We start from the raw sequence: 25,103 nt of genomic DNA, 5'->3' as shown, positions 1-25,103 counted from the left end.
CTTGTGACGTGGCGTAGATGTTAATTAACCGGAGTGGAGAATTCTTGTATATTACGGCTGCTACGAGGAGGTGCCCGCCCACCACCTCCTTAACCTGGGAGACGGTGAAGTTGCCTCCCCGCAGCAGAATCCCCAGGCCGGAGGAACGAGAGTCGTTTCCACCCGACCAGATTGATGGCCCATGGGACCACCATCGTGACCATTGCCGGTAGGAGCTGAGGTGCGGTATCGCACACTCCTGCAGAAACAGCAGGTCAGCTTTGACCTTGGCAAGGTAGTCCAAGGTCGCAACACATCGCGTAGTAGATTTAATGCTACGCACATTTATGGATACAATCTTTACACCCACTTTAAAGCAGTTAGTCGCTTACCAAACCTGTTGTCTCTGAGAGTTCCTTCATGCCCGTGGTGTGCTCAAATTGCTTCACTTTGGATGTACTGAGGAAAGCGTCCTGAACCTCCCCATTGGGGACGTTCTGCTTGGGTGGCATCTGGGGGTCCGTGCAGAGAGCGGGGTTTGAAATGTCCTCTGTTGGAGAAGCTTCTCCAATCCTCTCCCCCTCTGGGGCGTTGCTGCTCCCGGCTTCCCGGAGCTGGGGTGCGCTGATCGCCTCACTGTTCCCAGATTCCTGGGGCTGTGGTACACTGGCCTCTTCGGGTTGTGGGCAAAGTTGGGGTGCGCTGGTCTCTTCATTGTCGCCAATGTTCTGGAGCTCGGGTGTCTCATCCTCCAACTCCCCAGCGTTTTGCCGTTTCTTCTGTTGGCGCCACCCTGGCCCTTCTTCTTCCAAAGAGCTGCTGCTCTTGTTATCCGTGTCGGATAGGAGACGCCCCTTGACTCTTGTCTGGGAAGTAGCTTGGTTTCTTTTTAGCCCCTTCTTCCTTTTGGCTCTCTTCACCAGCTGCCACTCCCCCTGCTGCCTTCCCACTGCTGCCTCCTCCTCCTCCGTTGATTCACTCTCCTGAGGAGTGGGAGGTTCAGGGGGCAGTGCTGTTGGTTGGCCGTCTGTTGCCCCAATCCTTTCCTCCACCTTGTCTCTCTCTGTGTCCTCCTTTGTTCCGTTGTTCTCCCTGGGGGCCTTGGTAGTTGGAGTGACACGAGGCATTTCTTCTGCTTCCCCCTCGTTGGCTTTGGCTGCCACATGATCAGACTTGCCGCATGAGCGACAAAGTTTGGGTTGCCCAGCGTAGACAAGGTAACCACGGCTTCCCCCGGTGGTGAACCTGGAAGGGGGGGTGGAAGACGGCTCCCTTACCGTCGGTCTTGAGCGTTACCTTAACCTGGCGTTTACATGTCCAGATCCCCAAATCATCTCTAACCGCGGTGCAGCTCCCAACCTTATCGAAGTACCTGGTAAGGAAGGTGAGCACATCAGCGACAGGGACGAAGGGGTTGTACAGATGCACCGTCACAACCCGTTCACGATGCAACGGTAGAACAAAGAGCGGCTCCGCCGTCAGGATCTTCATTTCTGGCAGGTCTTTCTTTTCCTCAAACACCTTCAGGAGTTTGACACAAACAGCCACTTGCTTGAAAGTCACATCAAAAAATCCAGCGCTGGGGAAATCCTGTAGGCAGTAGATCTCCGCAGCCTCGAAACCACGCAGCTTGAATAGGATCCTCTTGGTGAAGAAGGTCCTATCCATTCCTGTTCCTTGCTCGCTGCCCTTCACTATGACTCGGATGGTGTTAGGTACCCCATAGTCAGGAGTTCGACTGGTTATAGCAATTGCTCTTTCCCTGGCAGAAACGCGATGGCGTCCCCTGCCAGGTAAGTATGATTCATTGATGAAGCAGCTGAAAATGGTTGGGCCAAGGACATTACCCTGGGGAACTTCTGCAGCAATGTCCTGGGCTGTGATGATTGGCCTCCAACAACTACAACCATTTTTTTTTGCAAAAATAGACTTTATTCATAAATCTTCAAAAACATTTCGAACATGTTAAATCACCATTACAAAAATACAATCAGGTTCAAATTTTACAAACTGAAACACAAGGTGTATCAGAAAAAACAATGAATATTTCAATTATTGGCAGACATACATTTTAATCTGTACAGCCTGAGGGGCTCTTTACAGTTCCCAGCCCCCCAGTGCACTGTGGCAGAAAGGTCTTAGGCAGTGACCCTTCCCCATTGCGCCTTTGCGGCGGCTGCCCCAAGCTTAACTGTGTTCCTCAGCACGTAGTCTTGGACCTTGGAAAGTGCTAGTCTGCTACACTCGGTCGGGGACAACTCTGTGCGCTGGAAAACCAATAAGTTTCGGACAGACCAAAGAGCGTCTTTCACCGAGTTGATGATCCTCCAACTGCAGTTGATGTTTGTCTCGGTGTGTGTCCCTGGGAACAGCCCATAGAGCACAGAGTCCTCTGTCACAGAACTGCTCGGGATGAACCTCAACAGCAACCACTGCATCTCTCTCCAGACCTTCTTTGCAAAGACACAATCTACAAGGAGGTGAACAACGGTCTCTTCCCCACCACAGCCTCCTCAAGGGCAACATGCAGAGGGGGTGAGACTCCTGGCTTGTAGGAAGCATCTTACAGGGAGGGCCTTTCTCACCACCAGCCAAGCTACATCTTGGTGTTTGTTGGAAAGTTCTGGTGATGAGGCATTCTGCCAAATGACTTTGTCAGTCTGCTCAGGGAACCATCCCACAGGATCCACCCTCTCCTTTTCCCTCAGGGCCTTTAAGATGTTACGTGCCGACCACTGCCTGATGGACTTGTGGTCGAAGGTGTTTCTCTGCATAAATTTTCCCACGAGGGACAGGTGGTACGGCACAGTCCAACTACTTGGAGCGTTCCGCGGCGTCGTGGCCAGACCCATCCTTCGCAACACCGGGGACAGGTAGAACCTCAGCATGTAGTGACACTTGGTGTTTGCATACTGAGGGTCTACGCACCACTTGATGCAGCCGCACACAAAGGTGGCCATCAGTATGAGGGCGATGTTGGGCACGTTTTTTCCCCCTTTATCTAGAGGCTTGTACATCGTGTCCCTGCAGACACGATCCATGTTCGACCTCCAGATAAAGCAGAAGATGGCTCGGGTGATCGCCACCACACAGGAGTGTGGAATGGGCCAGACCTGCGCCACGTACAGCAACAGCGAGAGTGCCTCACACCTGATGACCAGGTTCTTACCCGCAATGGAGAGGGAACGTCGCTCCCACATGCCCAGTTTCCTTTTCACCATAGACACTCGCTCCTTCCGGTTTCTAACGCGTGCCCTGGTCCCTCCGAACCATATCCCCAGCACCTTCAGGCCATCAGCCCTGACAGTGAAGCGGGCAAAGGATCGGTCAGCCCAGTTCCCAAAGAACATGGCCTCGCTCTTCCCACGATTTACCTTGGCTCCCGAGGTCAGTTCGAAATGGTCACAGATGTGGATTAGTCTGTGCACCGACAGCGGATCAGAGCAGAAGATGGCGACATTGTCCATGTACAGGGAGACTTTGATCTGAGTGCCTCCACTACCTGGGATCGTCACTCCTCTTATGCCCGGATCCTTCCTGATGGACTCAGCAAAGGGTTCTATGCAACACACGAAAAGAACAGGCGAGAGAGGGCAGCCCTGCCTGACTCCAGATTTAATAGGAAAGCTATCTGATTCCCACCCATTGATTGAGACTGCACTACTGATGTTAGTGTAGAGCAGTTGGATCCAATTGCGAATTCCCTCCCCAAACCCCATTTTGGAGAGCACATCCACCATATAGGTGTGCGATATTCTGTCAAAGGCCTTCTCCTGATCCAGGCTGATGAGGCAGGTATCCACACCCCTGTCCTGTACATAGGCAATCGTATCCCTGAGCAGCATGAGGCTGTCAGAGATCTTCCTGCCCGGCACAGTGCAGGTCTGGTCAGGGTGGATCACCAATTCCAGACTGGATTTGACCCGATTGGTGATGACCTTGGACAGAATTTTATTGTCCACATTCAACAGTGAAATGGGTCGCCAATTTCTAATTTCCTCCCTTTCCCCCTTGTGCTTGTAGATGAGGGTGATAATGCCTTTCCTCATGGATTCTGACATACTGCCGGCCAGGAGCATACTGTCGTACACTTCTAGCAGGTCTGGGCCGATCCAGTCCCACAGAGCCGAATACAACTCAGCCGGCAAGCCGTCGCTTCCAGGAGTTTTACTCTTCTTGAAGGACTCAAGGACCTCAGTCAGTTCATCAGGAGTTAGCGCTTTGTCCAGAATCTCCCGTGTACTGTCATCTAAGACCTCCGTGATAGAGGACAGGAAGGACTGGGAGGCCGTGCTGTCTGTGGGCTTCACGTCATACAATCCGGCATAGAAGGATTTGCTAATCCTCAAAATGTCAGATTGCAATGACTTAACTGAGCCGTCTTCTTCCTTCAGGCTGCTGATCACAGAGCTCTCTCTGTGTACCTTTAGGAAGAAGAAATGTGAGCACGTCTCATCCTGCTCTACAGAGCGGACACTGGAACGGAAGATGAACTTGGAGGCCTCCGAGGCAAAGAGCGAGGCTTGCTGGCTCTTCACCTCTTGGAGTTCCTCCTTGATATCGACCCCCATCGACCGCAGCCAGAGCAGATTCTGCATGTTTTTCTGGAGTCGGGACATTTCCCTCTGTTCTTTTCTAGCTTTCTGGGTGCCTTTGAGGATGAAAAACCTCTTGATGTTTCCCTTGATCGCTTCCCACCAGTGTGTCAGGGACTCAAAGTGGGGTTTCATGGTTCTCCAACCTTTGTAATCCCTCTTGAGCTCCTCAATGTTCTCTGGGGTCAGCAGTTTCACATATAGCATCCATACCCCCCTGCCAACCCTCTGGTCCTTCTCTAAGTGACAGTCAGCCAGTAGGAGGCAATGGTCAGAGAAGAACACCGGCTTGACGTCGGTGGATCTGACTGTGAAAGCACGGGACACAAACAGGAAGTCTATCCTGGAACGGACGGTCCCGTCAGGCCGTGACCAGGTGTATCTACGCTGCGCTCCATCTGCAGGGTTGCTGAAGACGTCGTGCAGCTTGGCATCCTTTACTATTTCCATCAAGGATCTGGATGTAGCGTCCAATCTGCTGTCGGCCCTGCCGGATCGTCCAGCCGCATCGATGATGCAGTTGAAGTCACCACCCAGAATGACGGGCCTGGAGGTTGCCAGCAGCAGTGGGAGCTGCTGAAAAACCTCCAACCGCTCAGCCCCTTGTGACGAAAGTAGACGTTAATTAAACGGAGTGGAGCATTCTTATACATTACGTCTGCTACGAGGAGGTGCCCGCCCACCACCTCCTTAACCTGGGAGACGGTGAAGTTGCCTCCCCGCAGCAGAATCCCCAGGCCGGAGGAACGAGAGTCGTTTCCTCCCGACCAGATTGATGGCCCATGGGACCACCATCGTGACCATTGCCGGTAGGAGCTGAGGTGCGGTATCGCACACTCCTGTAGAAACAGCAGGTCAGCTTTGACCTTGGCAAGGTGGTCCAAGGTCGCAACACATTGCGTAGTAGATTTAATGCTATGCACATTTATGGATACAATCTTTACACCCATTTTAAAGCAGTTAGTCGCTTACCAAACCTGTTGTCTCTGAGAGTTCCTTCATGCCCGTGGTGTGCTCAAATTGCTTCACTTGGGATGGGCTGAGGAAAGCGTCCTGAACCTCCCCATTGGGGATGTTCTGCTCGGGTGGCATCTGGGGGTCCGTGCAGAGAGCGGGGTTTGAAATGTCCTCTGTTGGAGAAGGTTCTCCAATCCTCTCCCCCTCTGGGGCGTTGCTGCTCCCGGCTTCCCAAAGCTGGGGTGCACTGAGCGCCTCACTGCTCCCAGATTCCTGGGGTTGTGGTGCACTGGCCTCTTTGGGTTGTGGGCCAAGTTGGGGTGTGCTGGTCTCTTCATTGTCTCCAATGTTCTGGAGCTTGGGTGACTCGTCCTCCAACTCCCTAGCATTTTGCCGCTTCTTCTGTTGGCGCCGCCCTGGCCCTTCTTCTTCCGAAGAGCTGCTGCTCTTGTTATCCGTGTCGGATAGGAGACGCCTCTTGACTCTTGTCTGGGAAGTGGCTTGGTTTCTTTTTAGCCCCTTCTTCCTTTTGGCTCTCTTCACCAGCTGCCACTCCCCCTGCTGCTTACCCACTGCTGCCTCCTCCTCCTCCGTTGATTCGCTCTCCTGAGGAGTGGGAGGTTCAGGGGGCAGTGCTGTTGACTGGCTGTCTGCTGCCTCAATTTTTTCCTCCACCTTGTCTCTCTCTGTGTCCTCCTTAGTCCCGATGTTTTCCCTGGGGGCCTTGGTGGTTGGTGTGACACAAGGCATTTCTTCTGCTTCCCCCTCGTTGGCTTTAGCTGCCTGTGCATAATTAGGGCAACGTTTGGGGCAGGTCTTGTAGAGGTGACTTGCCTCGCCACACAGGTTGCAGCACTTAGCCTGTTTACAATCTTTTGTCTGGTGCCCTTCCTTTTTGCAGTTCTTGCAGAGGACAGCACTGCAATTGGCCGCCACATGACCAGACTTGTCGCATGAGCGACAAAGTTTGGGTTGCCCTGCGTAGACAAGGTAACCACGGCTTCCCCCGATAGCGAATCTGGAAGTGGGGTGGAAAACGGCTCCCTTACCGTCGCTCTTGAGCGTTACCTTAACCTGGCGTTTACATGTCCAGATCCCCAATTATCTTTAACTTCAGTGCAGCTCCCAACCTTATCGAAGTACCTGGTAAGGAAGGTGAGCACATCAGCAACAGGGACGTAGGGGTTGTACAGATGCACCGTCGCAACCCGTTCACGATGCAACGGTAGAACAAAGAGCAGCTCCGCCGTCAGGATCTTCATTTCTGGCAGGTCTTTCTTTTCCTCAAACACCTTCAGGAGTTTGACACAAGCTGCTACATGCTTGAAGGTCACATCAAAGAAACCAGCGCTGGGGAAATCCTGTAGGCAGTAGATATCCACAGCCTCAAAACCACACAGCTTGAATAGGATCCTCTTGGTGAAGAAGGTCCTATCCATTCCTGTTCCTTGCTCGCTGCCCTTCACCATGACTCGGATGGTGTTAGGTACCCCATGGTAAGGGGTTTGACTGGTTATAGCCATTGCTCTTTCCCTGGCAGAAACGCGATGAAGTTCTCTCCCCTGCCAGGTAAGTATGATTCATCGATGAAGCAGCTGAAAATGGTTGGGCCAAGGACATTACCCTGGGGAACTTTTGCAGCAATATCCTGGGCTGAGATGATTGGCCTCCAACAACTACAACCATCTTCCTTTGTTTTAGGTATGAAACCAACCAGTGGACTGTTTGCCCCCTGATTCCCATTGACTTCAATTTTGCCAGGGCTCCTTAATGTCATACTCGGTCAAAAGCTGCCTTGATGTCAAAGGTAGTCAATCTCACCTCACCCCTTGGGTTCTGCTGTTTTGTCTATGTTCGGACCAAGGCTGTGATGAGGTCAGGAGCTGAGTGGCACTGGCACAATGCAAATTGAGCATCAGTGAACAAGTCATTGCTGTGTAAATACCATTTGATAGCATTGTCAATGACACCCTTCATCATTTTACTGATGATCGTGGTAATTGGCTAGTTTGGATTTGTCCTGCATTTTGTGGAAGGACATAGCTGGGCAATCTCCCACAATATGTGGTAGATGCCAGAGTTGTAGCTGTACTGGAACAGCTTGGCTAGAGTGCAGCTAGATTAGGAGCAAAAGTCTTCAGTGCAATCACCAGAATGTTGTCAGGGCCCAGAGCCTTTGCAGTATGTAGTGCCTTCAGCCATTTCTTGATATTGTGTGGAGTAAATCAAATTAGTTGTAGTCTAGCATCTGTGATGCTGGGAACCTTGGGAGGAGTCCAAGATGGATCATCCACTTGACACTCCTGGCTGAAGGCAGTTGCAAATGCTTCAGCCTTGACTTTTGGCTCCCCCATAATTGAGGATGGGGATATTTGTTGGGCACCTCTGCCAGTTAGTTGTTTAATTGCCCAACACCATTCATAACTAGATGTGGCAGAACTGCAGAGTTTTGATCTGATCTGCTGTGGGATTGTTTAACTCTGTTGCACATTGATTAACCTGAGCACTGAGTTTTTGTTCAGTGCATCTGCTATGAGAAAGACCACCTTCTTAACTTTGGAATACGCAAGCCAGAGGAACAGCAATAGTTTCATCCATGGGACCACCCTCTTTTTCTCTCCCCCAAAAAATATACTTTATGCATAAAATTTGTAAAAGTACATTACAAAACATTTCAAATTGAATATTACAGAAAGTGCAATAAAATTCAATATTCCATACAGCATGTTGCACACTGGGGTGCCTCAATGCAATTGAAAAACTCTTGATATTTGTACATCCCATGTCAGACAACCTGAAGGGTTCTACACACTTTCCAGGCCCCTCGTGTACTGTGGCTGAAAGACCTTAAATGGTGGCCCTTCCCCGCTGTACCGATGAGGCAGCTGCCCCAAGCTTTAGTTTGTCCCTCAGTACTAGTCCTGAACTGTGGAATGTGCCTGTCTGCATCACTTGGTCATGGACAAATCTTTGCATCGGAAGGCCAGCAAGTTTCAGGCAGACCTTCCATCACACCCGTTGCTGGAGGTGCAATAGTCTGCATTCCTCTGAGGGCAACAGGTCAGCTTTTGACCTTGCCGAGGTACTTAAGGTCAAAATACATTGCGTAGCGGTTTTAATGCTATACAGGATAATGGGTGTGATCCTTAAAGTCCTCTTTTCAAGATCTATGTGTTGTTCAACAAATAAATTCAACATATCATATATATGCTGCTTCCAGCCTTTCGAACAGTTCCCGCATACACATGGTTGAAGCAAAAGGCTTTGGTTTAACAGCGCTTAGTGTATGAACCATAGTAGATTGTAAAACTTGATGTACAATGTTTTCATGCTTCGTTTAAATGTTGGCGTTTCTAATTTTTTAGGAGACAGCATATAGTGTGCCTGTATCCAAATATATGCAGCAGAGCTATTTAAACAGGGCTCCACCAACTTCCGGTTAGCTGTATTTTAAATCTTCCCTCGCTCATGGCTACAAACTGGGTAGAACAGGAAAAGTACAAACGAATTGTCATAAGGGGATTGCCACGCCTGACATTCTGCTTGTTCGCTATTGAGAGCCACACAAGAAAGGCAGAGTTTCTCCAAGTGACGCATTTGCCTTCACAAGGTCGAAAACAAAAGCTGCCGTGAGAAGTAGCAAATATAATGGGGCTACACGTAAAACGTACAAAATTAATGACCTCCAATTACTATCCATACAAGGAGACGAAGTATCAAAATGTCGTAACATGAAATCACTACACTGTTCTTTGGTTGATGCATCAGTCTCCGCAGAGACTGTCAAAAATTGCCATTGTCGACTATATTTCAAGTCGTCAAAGCGGGGTATTGGGAAAAGTTTTCAATAAGCAATAATCGCGCCTCGGTTAAACCTCATCGGCTACGATACTGCCACTGCGCAAAGCTAACGAGATAATACCGACGAGCTGAGGTCTATGAGAGATACACAGTTCACAGTTATGGTGGCTCTAAAAGAAATAAACTCATCTTCAAAAAATTTAATTATTGTATAGAGCAGTTAATTTTATAAATAGGAACCATTTTTTACTTTCAAAACTGATCGACAGAAAGAAATTTTGTCAACAAACTATTGAAATGAATGCAAAGGATTATGGGATATGAATATGCTAATCACTGCCTGATGTTATGACTTCTTTGTAATAAAAAGACTATTGATGGGCAAGTAAATAACGCTGATAATATAGAGGAACCAGGAATGGGCAAAATAAAAACAGAAACAGAAATACCTGGAAAAACTCAGCAGGTCTGGCAGCATCGGCAGAGAAGAGCACAGTTGCACTTCTTTAGGCAAAATGCAGTTTTAGCTCTCTGAACATCTCTTTATTTCTATGCTATACTTTTATCCAATGCAATCAACGAATGCTTGTTTCCACTGTATTTCCTTCAGCTGCAGAGGCCCAAAACTCTGTAATTCTTCCTCTAAATCTTTCTGCTGGAGGGTAGCCAGATGTTGTGGTTTTCAATGAATGTACAGGTGTCTCAAAAATTTGCACAAAATGTTTCAAATGTCCCAGTTTTCAGCTTTTGCATTTATTCTGCAGGAGGGAATGAGTTTAAATTGAATTTAGGATATCCCTACGTCTGTTTCGCCCCACAGTCGGCACAGTTTGTGTGCTGTTTTGCCCCACAGCGCAACGTTATATTTCTGGATAAGTACATGGAAAGCCAGGTGAGCGGGCAGCTAGAAAATAGGTGGCAGGAAGGTGGGAAAAGCTTAATTGTCTGAGTTGTTTACATCCACAAAGCATGGCTTCCTTGGGATTTCGTGGGGAATCGACTTTGAAAAGAAGAGAAGGCACCAATTTTTGGCCACTTCACTTTTTCCAGGTAGTATAGTGATACAAAATGAAAAGATCCAGGGGAGCTGCAAGGAGAAAGCTGTTTCTGTGGTCATTATCTCAGGGTGTCCCAGTCTTCACTTTTGAAAATCTGGTCACCCTATTAACTGCTTCTCTACTTCCATCATCTCCTTTAAGATGCTCCTTGCCTAGCGTTTTGACCAAGCTTTTGGTCAACAGAACTAATATCTCTTTATATTGCTCAGGGCATATACAGCCTTTCTCAAGGTCGCAAAGTGCATCAGTGGTAATGAATCCCTTCTCATCTTCCTCAATCCGTCCTCATCTTTCTTGTCATGTCTGCAGCCTACCACAACATTACATAGAATATGTCCACATGTGAGGTTGTCCACATCTTCAAAGCATATAGGTAAAGCAAGATCTCTTTACCTTAGTTAGCCAAAGGCTGAACCGGCAGATTAGAGGTGATGAAGAATTTTGTTGTCTATGTTTATTGAGAGCAGGATCCCAAGGTACAGAAAATAGTTCATGTTTTCCAGGACCTCGCCATTAACCTTAATTGACGGGTGAGGTGTTTTGTTGTGGGAGCTGGTTGGAAGAAATTTTCCAATTTTCCGGGTGTCAAGTGAAAGGCCCATTTTCTCTTATGCTCTGGTGAAGGATTCAACAATGACCTGGAGCTCAGTTTCTCAGTGAGTGCACACACAAGTGTCATGGGCATACTGAAGCTCTATGACTGAGGTTGGAGCACTTTTGGTTTTAGATTGAAAGCTCCACTGGATGGGCCATGTGGTTCATATACCTGACACCAGACTCTGAAGCAACTGCTCTAACTCAGAACTCGGTCATGGCTGGGGAATCTCAGGATGATAGCGGAGGCACTTTAGGGATGTTCTCAAATCGTTCCTGAAGCAGTCAAACATCCTCACAGACTCATGGGAGACCCTGGCTTCTGAATGACCAAAACGGAGAAGGTTCATCCGGGAAGGAACTGAACATACCCGGAGACTTTATCGGGAAGATGCAGAGGCAAAATCAAGGTGTAGGTAGGAGCCCACACACCTCCAAACAACCCAAGCACCACCTGTCCCACATGGCAGAGTCTCCAGATTGCTCATTGGACTTAGCAGCTATCTCAGAGCTCATCATAGAGTGAAAACAAGTCACACTCGAAGCCAGGCACTGCTTAAGTGAGGAAGAGAAAGAAAGCCAATTAGCCCAGCTATTCTTGAGTTCACTCCATGTAAGTCTCCAATAATTACATCTATTTAATCTCAGCCTTTCAGCACATCTTATTGTTTCTTGTACTCATCTGTTTCTTTTCAAAAACATCTAAGCTCTATGCTTCAACTACTTCCTGTGGTAGTCATTCCAACACCTTTGAGATAAGATACTTCTTAATTTCTATACTGAATTTATGGCCCTTAGCTTGGATTCTCCCACAAGTGAAAACATTGGGCTGGATTTCATGGTTAATGAGAAAATGAGGGCACTTACTACAGGCCTCAAAGAAGCCTGACAACAAAGATCCAAAATCTCTGTGCATGGTTTTTCCCTTTCCTGATGGCAGTTTAAATCTGATGCCAGAGATCTCTTGGTGTGCAGCAGCAGTGAGTCAGCAAAAAGATAAGTAGCCTCATCAGCCTGGACTAGGAGGAGGCCTTTGACAGAGTATCACACACCTACATGGTGGATATGCTCTCCAAAGTGGTGTTTGAGGACAGAATCCACAACTGAATCCAACTGCTGTACACAAACATCTCTAGCGTAGTTTCAATTAATGGGTGGGAATCAGAAAGCTTTCCAGTTAAATCTGGAGTCAGGCAGGGATGCCCTCTCTCCTCTGTCCTGTTTGTGTTGTGCATAGGACCTTATGCTGAACCTGTCAGGAAGGATTCGGGCATAAGAGGAGTGATGATCCCAGGCAATGGAGGCACTCAGGTCAAAGCTTCTCTATACAATGTCACCATCTTCTGCTCGGATCAATGTCTGCAACCAGTGTGAACTGGCCTCAGGAGCCAAGGTAAATTGTGGCAAGAGCAAGGCCATGTTCTCTGGGAACCGGACTGACTGATCCTTTATCCCCTTCACCGTCAGCTCAGGCTGCCTGAAGGTGCTAGGGATATGGTTCGGAGGGACCAAGGCATCCATTAAAAACTGGCAGGAGCGAGTGGCTATGGTAAAAAGAAAGTTGAGCATATGAGAGTGACGCTCCCTCACCATTGCACGTAAGACCTAGTCATCAGGAGTAAGGCACTCTCGATGTTGCTGTATGTGGCAATCACCTGAGACCATCTTTTGCTTTATCAGGAAGTCGAAAATAGATCGTGTTTGCAAGGACATGATGTACAACCTCTAGATAAAGAGGGAAAAACATGCCCAACATCGCCCTCATCCTGATGGCCAGTGTGTGGCTGCATCAAGCTGTGTGTAGACCTTCGGTACGCAAACACCAAGTATCACTACGTGCTGAAATTCCAACTGTCCCTGGTGTTGCGATGGATGGGTCTGGCCCCGCTGCTGCGGAACGCTCCAAGTGGTTGGATCATGCCATACCACCTGTCCCTCGTGGAAAGTTTTAGGCAGAGATACAAAATTATGAGGGGAATAGATAGAGTGGACAGGATAAAATTGTTTCCCTTGATGGAGAATTCTAGAACCAGGGGACATAGATTCAAGATAAGTGGCAGAAGGTGTAGGGGGGACATGAGGAGGAACCTTTTTACGCAGAGGGTAGTGGGTGTCTGGAATTCGCTGCCCAAGTTGGTGGTAGAGGCAGAAACTTTAAACTCTTTAAAAAAGTACCTGGGTCTGCACCTAAGTGCTGTAAGCTGCAGGGCTTTGGGCCGGGTGCAGGAAGGTGGGATTAGAAAGGGCACTGATGTCCTCGGGCTGGCATGGACAAGATGGGCTGAATGGCCTCCTTCTGCACTGTAACTTTTCTATGGTTCTATGGTTCTAAGTCCATCAGGCAGTGGTTGGCATGTATCATTCTAGAGGCCCTGTGGGACCTTGGCAAGGTAATCCAAGGTCGCAACACATCACGTAGTAGATTTAATGCTATGCACATTTATGGATACAATCTTTATCCCCATTTTTAAAGCATTTTGTCGCTTACCAGACCTGTTGTCTTTGAGAGTTCCAGATCTTTGGTCTGCTTCTGCATACCCATAGTGTTCACAAATTGTCTCACTCTGGATGGACTAAGGAAACTGTCCTGAATCACTCCATTGGAGATGTTCTGCTCAGGTGGCATCTGGGGGTTTGTGCAAGGAACGAGCTTTAAATTGTTCTCTGTTGAAGAAGTCTCTCTGATCCACTCCCCTCTGGGGCATTGCTGCTCCTGTTTTCCCGGAGCTGGGGTGCGCTGAGCGCCTCACTGCTCCCAGATTCCTGGGGGTGGTGTGTGCTGGCCTCTTCAAGTTGAGGGCAAAGTTGGGGTGTGGTGGTCTCTTCCTTGTCTCCAATGTTCTGGAGCTCGGGTGTCTCCTCCTCCACATCCCTAGAGCTTTGCTGCTTCTTCTGTTGGTGCCACCCTTGCCCTTCTTCATCCGAGGAGCAGCTGCCTTTGTCATCCATGTTGGATGGGAGAAGCCTCTTGCCACTCGCCTGGGAAGTAGCTTGGTCCCTTCTTAGCCCCTTCTTCTTTTTGGCCCTCTTCACCAGCTGCCATTCCCCCTATTGGTTTTCTGTTGGATTCTCCTCCATTGATTCGCTCTGCTGAGGAGTGGGAGGTTCAGGGGGAGGTGCAGTTGTTTGGCAGTCTGCTGCCTCAGTCTTTTGCTTCATCTTGTCTCTCTGCATGTCCTCCTTTGTGCCATTGTGCTCGCTGGAGGCCTTGGTGGTTGAAGGGTTGCAAGTGTGCTTGGTAGTAGTGACACTGATCACTTCATCTGCTTCCCCCTCATTGGTTTTGGCCGCCTGTGCTAAGTGAGGCAGCGTTTGGGCAGGTCTTGTAGAGGTGGCCTGCCTCGCCACACAGGTTGCAGCACTTAGTCTGTTTGCAGTCCTTTGTCTGGTGCCCTTCCTGCTTGCAGCTCTTTCAGAGGGTGGTGCTGCAGTTGGCCGCCACATGACCAGACTTGCCGCCTGAGCGACAAAGTTTGGGCTGCTCAGCGGAGACAAAGTAGCCATGGCTTCCCCCGATAGTGAAGCTGGAAGGAGGGTGGATGGTGGCTCCCTTACCATCCACCTTGAGCATGACCTTGACCTAGCATTTGCTGGTCCAAATCCCGAAGGCGTCTTTAACCTCAGTGCAATTCTCAACCTTGTCAACGTACCTGGCGAGGAAGGTGAGCACATCAGCAACAGAGACATGGGGGTTGTAGAGATGCACAGTCACCACACGGTCCAGTTGCAACGGCAGAGCAAAGATCGGCTCCACTATCAGGATCCTCATCTGCGGCTGGTCTCTCTTCTCCTTGAACACTTTCAGGAACTTGACAGCAGGCAGCAACATACTTGAAGGTCACATTGAAGTATCCATCGCTGGGGAATTCCTCCAGGCAGTAGATCTCCACAGCTTCAAATCCACGCAACTCCAAAAGGATTCGCATAATGAAGAAGGCACAATCCATGGGTATTCGTTCTTCGCTGTCCTTCATTGCCACCCTAACAGTGTTACATACTTCCTGGTTTGGGGCTTGACTGGTTACAGCTATCGCCTCACAACACTTGATCTTAGCCAAAAGGCCAAGGAGCCTCAGATTTCTTTTTTTGGAAAAATGTACCTTATTCATAAAATATCTGAAAGAACATTACAAAATATTTCTAAATGGCCATCACAAAAAGTGCAATCATATTCAACTTTTACACATGGATCACAAGGTGCTTCAATACAATCAATGAATATTACAGTCATTTCAAAATGGTCTTTAGAGACAATATGACAGTGCAATGGTATTAGAGTTATCGACATACATCATGTTGCACTTTGAGGTGCTTCAATACAATTATGATACATTTAGTATTTACTACATATAATCTTTGTGAGTTGTACACCTGAGGGGTCTATACAATTCCCAGCCCCTCAGTGCACTATGGCAGAAAAATTTTAGGCAGTGACCTTTCCCCATTGCGCCTTTGTGGCAGCTGCCCCAAGCTTTAGTGCATCCCTCAGCACGTAGTCCTGGACCTTGGAATGTGTCAGTCTGCAACACTTGGTTGGGGACAACTCTTTTTGCTGGAAGACCAACAAATTTTGGGCGGACCAAAGAGCGTCTTTCAACGAGTTGATGACCCTCCAGCTGCAGTTGATGTTTGTCTCGGTGTGTGGCCCTGGGAACAGCCTGTGGGGGAAAAGGGTCCTGTGTCACAGCACTGCTAAGGATGAACTTCAACAGAAACCACTGCATCTCTCTCCAGACTTTCTTTGCAAAGGCACAGTCCACGAGGAGGTGAACAACAGTCTCTTCCCCCATCACAGCCACCTTGAGGGCAACGTGCCGAGGAGGTGAGACTCCTGGCATGTAGGAAGGATCTGACGGGGAGGGCCTTTCTCACCACCAGCCAAGCTACAAGTTGGTGCTTGTTGGAAAGTTCTGGCAATGATGCATTCTGCCAAATGACTTTGACAGTCTGCTCGGGGAACCATCCAACAGGATCCACCATCTCCATTTCCCTCAGGGCCTCTACGATGTTATGTGCTGACCACTGCCTGATGGACTTGTTGTCTAAGGTGTTTCTCTGCATAAATTTTCCCACGAGGGACAGGTGGTACGGCACGGTCCAACTACTTGGAGCATTCCGTGGCAGTGTGGCCAGACCCATCCTTTGCAACACCGGGGACAGGTAGAACATCAGCACATAGTGACACTTGGTGTTTGCGTACCGACGGTCTACGCACAGCTTAACGCAGCCGCACACAAAGGTGGCCATCAGGATGAGGGCAATGTTGGGCACGCTTTTTCCCCCTTTATCTAGAGGCTTGTACATCGCGTCCCTGCGCACACTATCCATTTTCGACCTCCAGATAAAGCGAGAGGTGGATCGGGTGATTGCCATCGCGCAGGAGTGAGTAATGGGTCAGACCGGCGCCACGTACAGCAACAGCGAGAGTGCCTCACAGCTGATGACCAGGTTCTTACCCGCAATGGAGAGGGAACGTCGCTCCCACATGCCCAGTTTTGTTTCCACCATAGCCACTTGCTCCTTCCAGTTTCTAACGCATGCCGTGGTCCCTCCAAACCATATCCCCAGCACCTTCAGGCCATCAGCCCTGACAGTGAAGAGAACAAAGGATCGGTCAGCCCAGTTCCCAAAGAACATGGCCTCTCTCTTGCCACTATTTACCTTGGCTCCCAAGGCCAGTTCAAACTGGTCGCAGATGTGGATTTGTCTGTGCACTGACAGCAGACCCGAGCAGAAAATGGCGACATCATCCATATACAGGGAGGCTTTGACTTGAATGCCTCCACTGCCTGGGATCGTCACTCCTCTTATGCCTGGATCCTTCCTGATGGACTCAGCAAAGGGTTCTATGCAACGCACAAACAGAATAGGGGAGAGAGGGCAGCCCTGCCTGACTCCAGATTTAATTAGAAAGCTTTCTGATTCCCACCCATTAATTGAGACTGCGCTACTGATGTTAGTGTAGAGCAGTTGGATCCAGTTGCGGATTCCCTCTCCAAACCCCATTTTGAAGCCTCAGATAACTTAAATACCATTGCACTGTCTTTCTGTAAATGACCATGTTGAAATGTCCATAATATTCAAAGATTGTATTGAAGCACCTTATGATCTATGTGCAAAACTTGAATATGATTGCACTTTTTTGATAGTCATTTTGAAATGTTTTGTATTGTTCTTTCAGATATTTTATGCATAAAGTATATTTTTCCAAAAAGAAAGATTGGTAACCAATCACACTGAAATATTCACAGACAGCAAATCAGGAAGTTAACTGCACTTAACATCCTTCATTTTGAATTTAAATTTTCAGACAGTGAAATAGATGGTTATGATTGGAATAACATTGAAAGTAAAATAAAGAGAAGCAACTTTTAAAAAGTAAAAATTAAATATTTTTTTAAAATGTGGAATTTTTTTATCATCATGGGGAAATTTGATATTCCTCAAAAATCAAAGTAGCTTTTTGGGGCCACTGAGGGTGTTTACAGTGATTATGAAGTTAGTCCCCTGTAAAGAAACCAATTATAGATCATTCAAATTTTTCAAGGGTTTTTACAGCAAGACGCACAACTGTGGAAACTCTCGTCAATTCAATTGATTTCTATTAATTGCAGTACAGGGGTGCCACAGCAGCGCAACCTCTGAGGAAGCACAGAATTGCTGATAGCAACTTATGGATTTCTGTGGACTCCACAAGTTGCTGTCAGTTTCAATGATGGCGAACATTAACCGCATTACTGCAGCAAAATCCAAGCCATTCTCTTCACATCTACCCTGTCCGACCCACTCATCATTTTAAAGACCTCTAACAGGCCTCATCTAAGTCTATTTTCTAAAGATAAAAGTCCAAACCTGTTCAATCTTTCTGGTTAACTGTAATCTCTCGTAGTCATTTGGTAATACAGAACTTGAGTATTGCTGAAAAAAGAGACATGTCTAAGCTTCTCGTCTTGCACTCATCAGGACACTTTGCAAGAATACCAATATAAATGGGAAAACAACAACTTATACTGTATGTGAAGAGAGTGCTGATTGGTTGACAAGTGGTGTTGCCATGGAGAATGCACCACTGACTGACAGTTAACTGCCAAGAATTATTTGAAATTTCAACCTTGCAGCTTGATTCTGATTGGTCAAGGCATTGCCCTGAGGAATGAGTCAGCGAACGGCTGTCACGTATTTTGTTTAGCTGAAATAGGCACAATGTGTGTACACGTTCTTTCTGTTTGTAAAGAACAAGGCCCTGTGTATTAATATATGTAGCTTCCAGTAAACGCAAATGTGCCACACTGCGAGCCCAGCTGACAACCTTAAATTGGTTGTCAGTGTAATTCTTAGCACACTGAGGATTATTCAGCAAATGTTGTCCAATCACAGAATCACATCTAATGTTGGACACTGTGTTTTGAGTTTTGCAAGCATGAACTGGTTAGATACAGTTTGTACCTTGCCCATTGTGAACAGAGACATACTGTTTGGTATGCTCCGCCAGTCTTTACAATGTACGGCCTACATACCTAGCACCACTCTAGCACTGAAATTCATATACCAAATTACTCATTTGCATGATAGACAGAACAACTTTTTAGCTTGGTGGCAGCATCCTGTTAGTGGCGAATACCACTTGTGTTGATACTGTGTAGTAGCAGTGTGAAACGTCCAACTTCATCTGTGTCTCAGATTTTGGAGATTCCTTGCCCTTCCAGGGTAACCTGAGGTAGATTGTGCACTTTTCAAGGTGAAAGTGACAGTCTTAGGCCCATTCATGAGTTTGCGTGCTGTACAGCGCAAAATGATCTGATCAGGGTAGCCACTATCTTGCAGGATGTCTTTAATGTAGATTTGAGCAACAGGTGAAGCTAACTGTTTCATGCTGCTGCTATGCAGTAGCAACATGAGTGGTATTCATTAACCACTAACATGATGCTGCTGTCAAGCCAAAAGATGTTCTGCCTATCACACAAATGAGTATATGAATTTCGAAGCCAGCATGATGCTAGGTATGTAGGCTGTACATCCCAAAGACGGGCAGATCATATCAAATAGCATGACCCAGTTGCTGTTTGCAATGGGTAAGGTACAGACCATATCCAACCAGCCCGTGCTTGCAAAACTCAAAACACGGTGTCCAACATTAGATATGATTCCGTGATTGGAAACATTTGCTGAATAATCCTCAATGTGCAAAGAATTACGCTGACAACCAATTTAAGATTGTCAGTCAGGGCTCTCAATATGGCACATTTGCATGCACTGGAGGCTACATATATTAACATACAGGGCCCTGTTCTTTGCAGACAGAAAGAACATGTACACACATTTTGCCTGTTTCAGCTAAATAAAATAAATGAAAGCCATTCACAGACTCATTCCTCAGGGCAATGCCTTGACCAATCAGAGTCAAGCTGTTTAAATTTCAAACAATGCTTGGCAGTTAACTGTCAGTCACCATCACTGGTGATTTCTCCATGGCACCGCCTCTATGAATCAGGGTCCGCTTGCCAACCAATCAGTACTTTCTTCACACACAGTATAAGTTGTTTTCCCCTTATATTGGTATCTTGCAAAGTGTCCTGATGAGTGCAAGACAAAAAGCTTCCACATGTCTCTTTCTTCTGTAACCTCTCAATTCTGGTGCCAATCTTGTAAGTCACTTTTGCACTTTCTTCCAGTGCTTCTATATCCTTTTTATAGAATGGAAAATGGAAAATTAAACAATGGGGTCAAACAAAGCTGTGTCATCGCGGTAACTCTCTTCTCCATTTTCCTCACTGCAATACTGCACCTCAACTCCAGCAATGCCTACAGACATGGAAATAATCTTCAGAATAAATGGGAAACTGGTCAATTTATGCTGCCTTCAATCCAAAACCAAAATCACTCCAACCTCAGTGTTTGAGCTTCAGTATGCAGATGTTGCTTGTCTGTGCGCTCACTCACAAACGGAGCTCCAAGTTGTTGTTGAGTCCTTCTCCAAAGCATACTAGAAAATGGGCCTTTCACTGAGCACCCAAAAAACTAAGGTCCTCTTCCAACCAGCTCCCACAGCACAACACGTACCCGCATTAATTAATATCAATGGTGAGATCCTGGAAAACGTGAACCATTTTCTGCTCTCAACAAAAGCAGACATTGGACGATGAAATTCATCATCATCTCCAATGTGCCAGCTCAACCTCTGGCCAACTGAGAAAAAGTGTATTTGAGGACCAGGGTCTCGAACTCAAGACTAAGGGCCTGGTTTACCAGACAGCAGTGATCCCCACACTCCTAAATGCTTCAGAGACTTTGACACCTACAGAAGACACTTCAAAGCACTAGAGAAGTGCTGCATTCATAAAATCGTCCAAATCTGGTGGCAAGAAAGATGGTCTAACAGCAGCATGCTCTTCCAAGCCAACTTGCCCAGCATTGAGGCCCTAATCATTCAAATTAAGCTCAATTGGGCTGGAACCATAGTTCATATGCCTGAGGAATCTCTGGCTTGTGATCAACTAAACTGGAGCAGGCTCACCTGAGATGGCACTGAACACATCGACAGACTTCTTCGGGAACATGCAGAGGCAAAGTCAAAGTGTTGGAGGGAGCATCCAAACCTCCAAACAATCCATCTACCCAATCCTTCAAGCACCAGCTGCCCCACGTGTGACAGAGTCTGTAGCTCATGCATTGGACTTATCAGCCATGTCACAGCCCATCAAACTGGAGTGGAAGCAGAGGGACTGCCTAAGGAGAAGAAGACAGAATGGAAACCAGAACTCCGCACAGTGCTCAAAGTGCAGCCCTGACCAGGGTTCTTAACTTCACTACTTTTGATTTCTATGCCTGTAGAAATAAACCCCAGTGCTTTGTTAACATTTTTAATTATTTTTCTGATCTGTAATACCAAAAATATACTTTATTCATAACATTTGTAGAAGTACATTACATAATAATTCAAGCAGTTTTTGGCTGATTCAGACCCACAGAGTTGACAACTCAGCCAGTAAACCATCTGTTCCAGGAGTTTTACTCACCTCAAAAGGCCTGATGAACTTTGTCAGATCATCTGGAGTTAGCAGTTTGGCCGAACTCTCTCATGTTTTGTCACCTAGGACCTCCCTAATAGTGGACAGTAAGGTCTCGGAGGCCATGCTGTTGTGAGTTTCACAGCATACAGTCCAGCATAAAAGAATTTGCTGATCCTTAGCTTATCAGGCCATGATGAAGTTACTGAGCCTCCTTCTTCCTTCTGGCAGCTGATCACAGAGTTCCCTCTTGCGTACCTTTTCAAAGAAGAAGCGTGAGCATATCTCATCCTGTTCCACGGTGTGGACTCTGGACCTGAAGATGATCTTGGAGGCCTCCGTCCACCCAGAGCCCAGTTGAAGCCACTTACGTGACCAATTAATGGACAATTCCCTCCTCTGGCATCTCACTAGAAGCACACCCTCCTTTTTTGGGTACTCTTTGGGTCGTGAAGGGGCTCCCCAGTGACAATGGTCGCCCTCACAGCATTGTCCCTAGCTGCCTTCAGCTATCACACCCACTCCCCACCTCACCAGGGAATGCCTGACTGGCTCCAGCATCCCCAGATCCCACTTTACTGGCTGTGAGGGCATAAGTCTATCATTGCATTATAGAATCATAGAGTCATAGAGGTCTACAGCATAGAAAAAGGCCCCTTGGCCCATCAAGCCTGTGCCAGTCAAACAGGTACCTAATTATTCAAATCCCTTTTTCCAGCATTAGGCCCATAGCCTTGTATGCCATGGCATCGCAAGTGCACATCCAAATACTTCTTAAATGTTATGAGGGTTTCTGCCTCTGCCACCCTTTCAGGCAGTGAGTTCCAGATTCCCACCACCCTCTGGGTGAAAAAATTCTTCCTCACAGCCCCTCTAAGCCTCGTCCCCCTTACCGTAAATTCTTGTCCTCCTTCAGGTGCAACCTGGCACTGCTGAGACTGCTATCCCTCTGATTGGACAGGCAGCTCTCAGGGGCAGGTCCTTGTGCTTAATAGGGGTGGCAGCCCAGCTGGCAACCACTTAATTGCTGCTGCCCATAAAATGCAGCCCTGGATCCTGCCACCCACTGAAGCAGAGTCATCTCCTCTTCCAGTTCTGGCAGCAGACCGCTTCTGGAAAATCCCAGCCAGTTTGTAGGTCCCACTTGCACACTGATGCCCAGCTCTACCTCACCACCACGTCTCTCAACACCTCTGGTCCCTCTGATGTGTCTGGTAAGCAGAAATTTCCTCCTACTAAATACTGACTGTGGGAGAATAAAATACACCTACAGGATAACAAAGGGTTAAGTGGTTAAACCATAGTGGAATACTACAACGAAGTCTCCTTGCACCAGTAGCAGACAAACCTGCACTGTCAGCTACTGTGAAGGAAGAAAAACAAGTATCATAAACAAACTACCAAGAGTCCTTGAAACAAAGTTAGGATGTCTGTTGTCAGCACATGAGACAGGGCCCAGTCATGCTATATGTTGTCTATCCAGATGACTAGTCGCCAGATGGGCTACTCAAGGTTTTGTGTAACTACTCAAGATTTTTGCGTAATTATAAACTAGGACAGAACAATTGTATGCATGCCAAAGATAAAATTTCAATGTTATTAATTACGCACACTTTTACTATAACTATGTGTGTACTCTGATACTTCCTTAGAGTGCCGGCTAGCTCCGTTGTATGCTGCTGGGCTCTCCGTGATATCACGATTCAGTAAAGGCTTCTGAGACAAACCTCCTGGGTCTGAGTGTTCACTCCGTTTTCCGCGACACTGACACAACCACAACCTTTGTTTTTGGTACATGCCACAAACTATTTTCCACACCTACCAACTCCATCCCTCTCCCTGACCACTCCATGAGCTGGACATGACTGTCCATAACATTTGCATTCTACTTAAGTCTAAGAACAGCTTCCAACCTCACATCTGCTCCATCACCAATACCAACCTCCAGCTTCTGCTTATCACCTGTCTCTGCTCCTGCCTTCGTTGACCCACTGCTGAAACCCTCAGCCATACCTTTGACGTCTCTAGACTTGGCTATTCCAATGATCTCCTGACCAGCTTTCCATCTAACCCCCAACATACACTTGACCTCATCCAAAACACTGTGCCCATAGCCTGTCTCATCCCAGTTCTATTCAGAGCTCATAACTTTGCTTGCTGGCCTACAATGTCTTCTGGTTGGGCAACACCTCAATTTTAAAACACGCACCCTTGTTTACAAATTGCTCCACGGTCTCACCGCTCCCTAACTCCAGCCATATAACTCTCTGAGATCTCTGTGCTCCTCAAATCCTGACCTCAGGCACATCTTCGATTTTAATCGTTCCATCACTATGCCTTCACGATGTCTGGGTGCTACATTCTGGAATTCTCTTCCTAAATTTCTTAATCCCTTTTCCTCCTTTAAGATCTTCTTTAAGACCTATTTCCTTGATCTTCCTAATAATTCCACATCTGATCAAAGGTCATCGATCTGAAACTTTAACTCTGTTTCTTGGTCCACAGATGTTGCCCAACCTGCTGAGCATTTCCAGCATTTTCTATTTTTATTTCTAATGTCTCTGAATGCGAATTTTATTTGATGGCACTCCTGTAAAGTGCCTTGAGATATTGTACTCCATCAGTGCGATATGAATGTAAGTTGTTGTTTTTGCCATCAATGGAGCACATTGGATGTTTTACTACGTTAAAGGGGCTATATAAATGCAAGTTGTTTTTGATTTTTTTTTTGTCCTGCACATCCTTGGCTGCTCTTCAAATGTAACATATCCATTTTGCGACCAATTGCAAAGTTTCAAAATACCCTGATTCATATTGTGATGCAGTATTGTGTAATTATCTATATACCAAACCAAAGTGTCCCTTTCACCTTTCAAACCCTTCTCAGAAACCTCAACATGTTCAATGAATCTACAAATTGAACGTATATGTATCACAATATGATAGCTTAATGGAAACATTCATTGAAATGCCATGGCTAGATGAGAAGACCTGGATGGGTGCAGCTTCAACGTACTGGGACCTGGAGAACATTCAGGCTTGGACTGGTGAGAGGCAAGTAATATTCATGCCACACAAGTACCAAGCAATGATCATCTCCAACAAGACATAACCTAACCTTCTCCCCTTGACATTCAATGTCATTACTATCGCTGGATCTTCCACCATCAATAGCTTTGAGGGTTACCATTGACCAGAAGCTTAACTAGACCAGCCATATAAATACTGTGGCTACAAGTACAGGCTGGGAATTCTGTGGTCTCCACCCCAAGCAAACACATCTGCAGTAGATGTCTCTGGTTCAGAATTATTGAGCTGGAGTATGGGATGGATTCATTCTGACACATAGGGAGTTGGAGAAATCTCCATGTGAACCTAGTTGGAACCACAGTCCTCGTTGAAAAGGTATATTGGAGGTTACAAGGACTTCAAATTAGTAAATGGAAGGATGGAGGCCTAGGTGAGAAAACGTTGTATAGTCAACAGTTTGAACACAAACAGGTAGTCAGTAGAGTGGCAGTCACAGCTTGTGCTTTCAGCAATATAGGTAAATGGAAAACTATAAGCTGTTTACTAATGAAACCAGGAAAAAGAAATCAGAAGCATGTGAGTAAATCATTAACACAGGAGGACATGTTTGGGTGTATAGCATAAGTGAGAGTTCTTTGTACAAATACACACAACATAAGGAACAAGTTGAATGAATTGTAGGCAGGCATTCAGCTTGGAACCTATTGCTGAGACATAGCTGATTATGTGGTCTAGATGAAAGATAGGGAAAATGGTAGATGGGTGGATGGTAGAGGGCCTTTAGTGATTAAGGATGAAATCACTTCAATGATAAGAGAGGATGTTACAAGAAGCTGTCATCGGTAGTCCCGTGAAATGAGGATGATGCCTGCCAGGCTTCATGATGTGATAACAAGAGATACAATAAAATTAAATGTAGGTATATGTTGACATGCAACTAAAGGATGGGTTAAAAACCATCACCCACTGCTTTCTGGAATGTGCCTTTGAAAATTCTGGAAAGAGATGCAGTGTTTTTTGTTGAGGTTCATCCCAAATTGCTCCATCACATCAGACTCTATGCTCAATAGGTTGTTCCCAGG

At 46.9% G+C, this 25,103-nt stretch overlaps 1 non-coding gene across 1 annotated transcript; it reads right to left on the bottom strand.

The window, feature by feature from the left end:
- Window positions 1-9,299: 9,299 nt before the first annotated feature.
- Window positions 9,300-9,440, bottom strand: LOC121280647. The gene has a single exon (XR_005943675.1). It is a non-coding gene; the product is annotated as a U4 spliceosomal RNA (small nuclear RNA).
- Between the last annotated feature and the right edge of the window lie 15,663 nt (window positions 9,441-25,103).

The sequence above is a fragment of the Carcharodon carcharias genome, chromosome 7 (assembly GCF_017639515.1).
Source record: "Carcharodon carcharias isolate sCarCar2 chromosome 7, sCarCar2.pri, whole genome shotgun sequence".
Taxonomy (NCBI): Eukaryota; Metazoa; Chordata; class Chondrichthyes; order Lamniformes; family Lamnidae; genus Carcharodon; species Carcharodon carcharias.
Note: the sequence above shows the minus strand (reverse complement) of the source record. Positions and strands in the feature narration are given on the sequence as shown.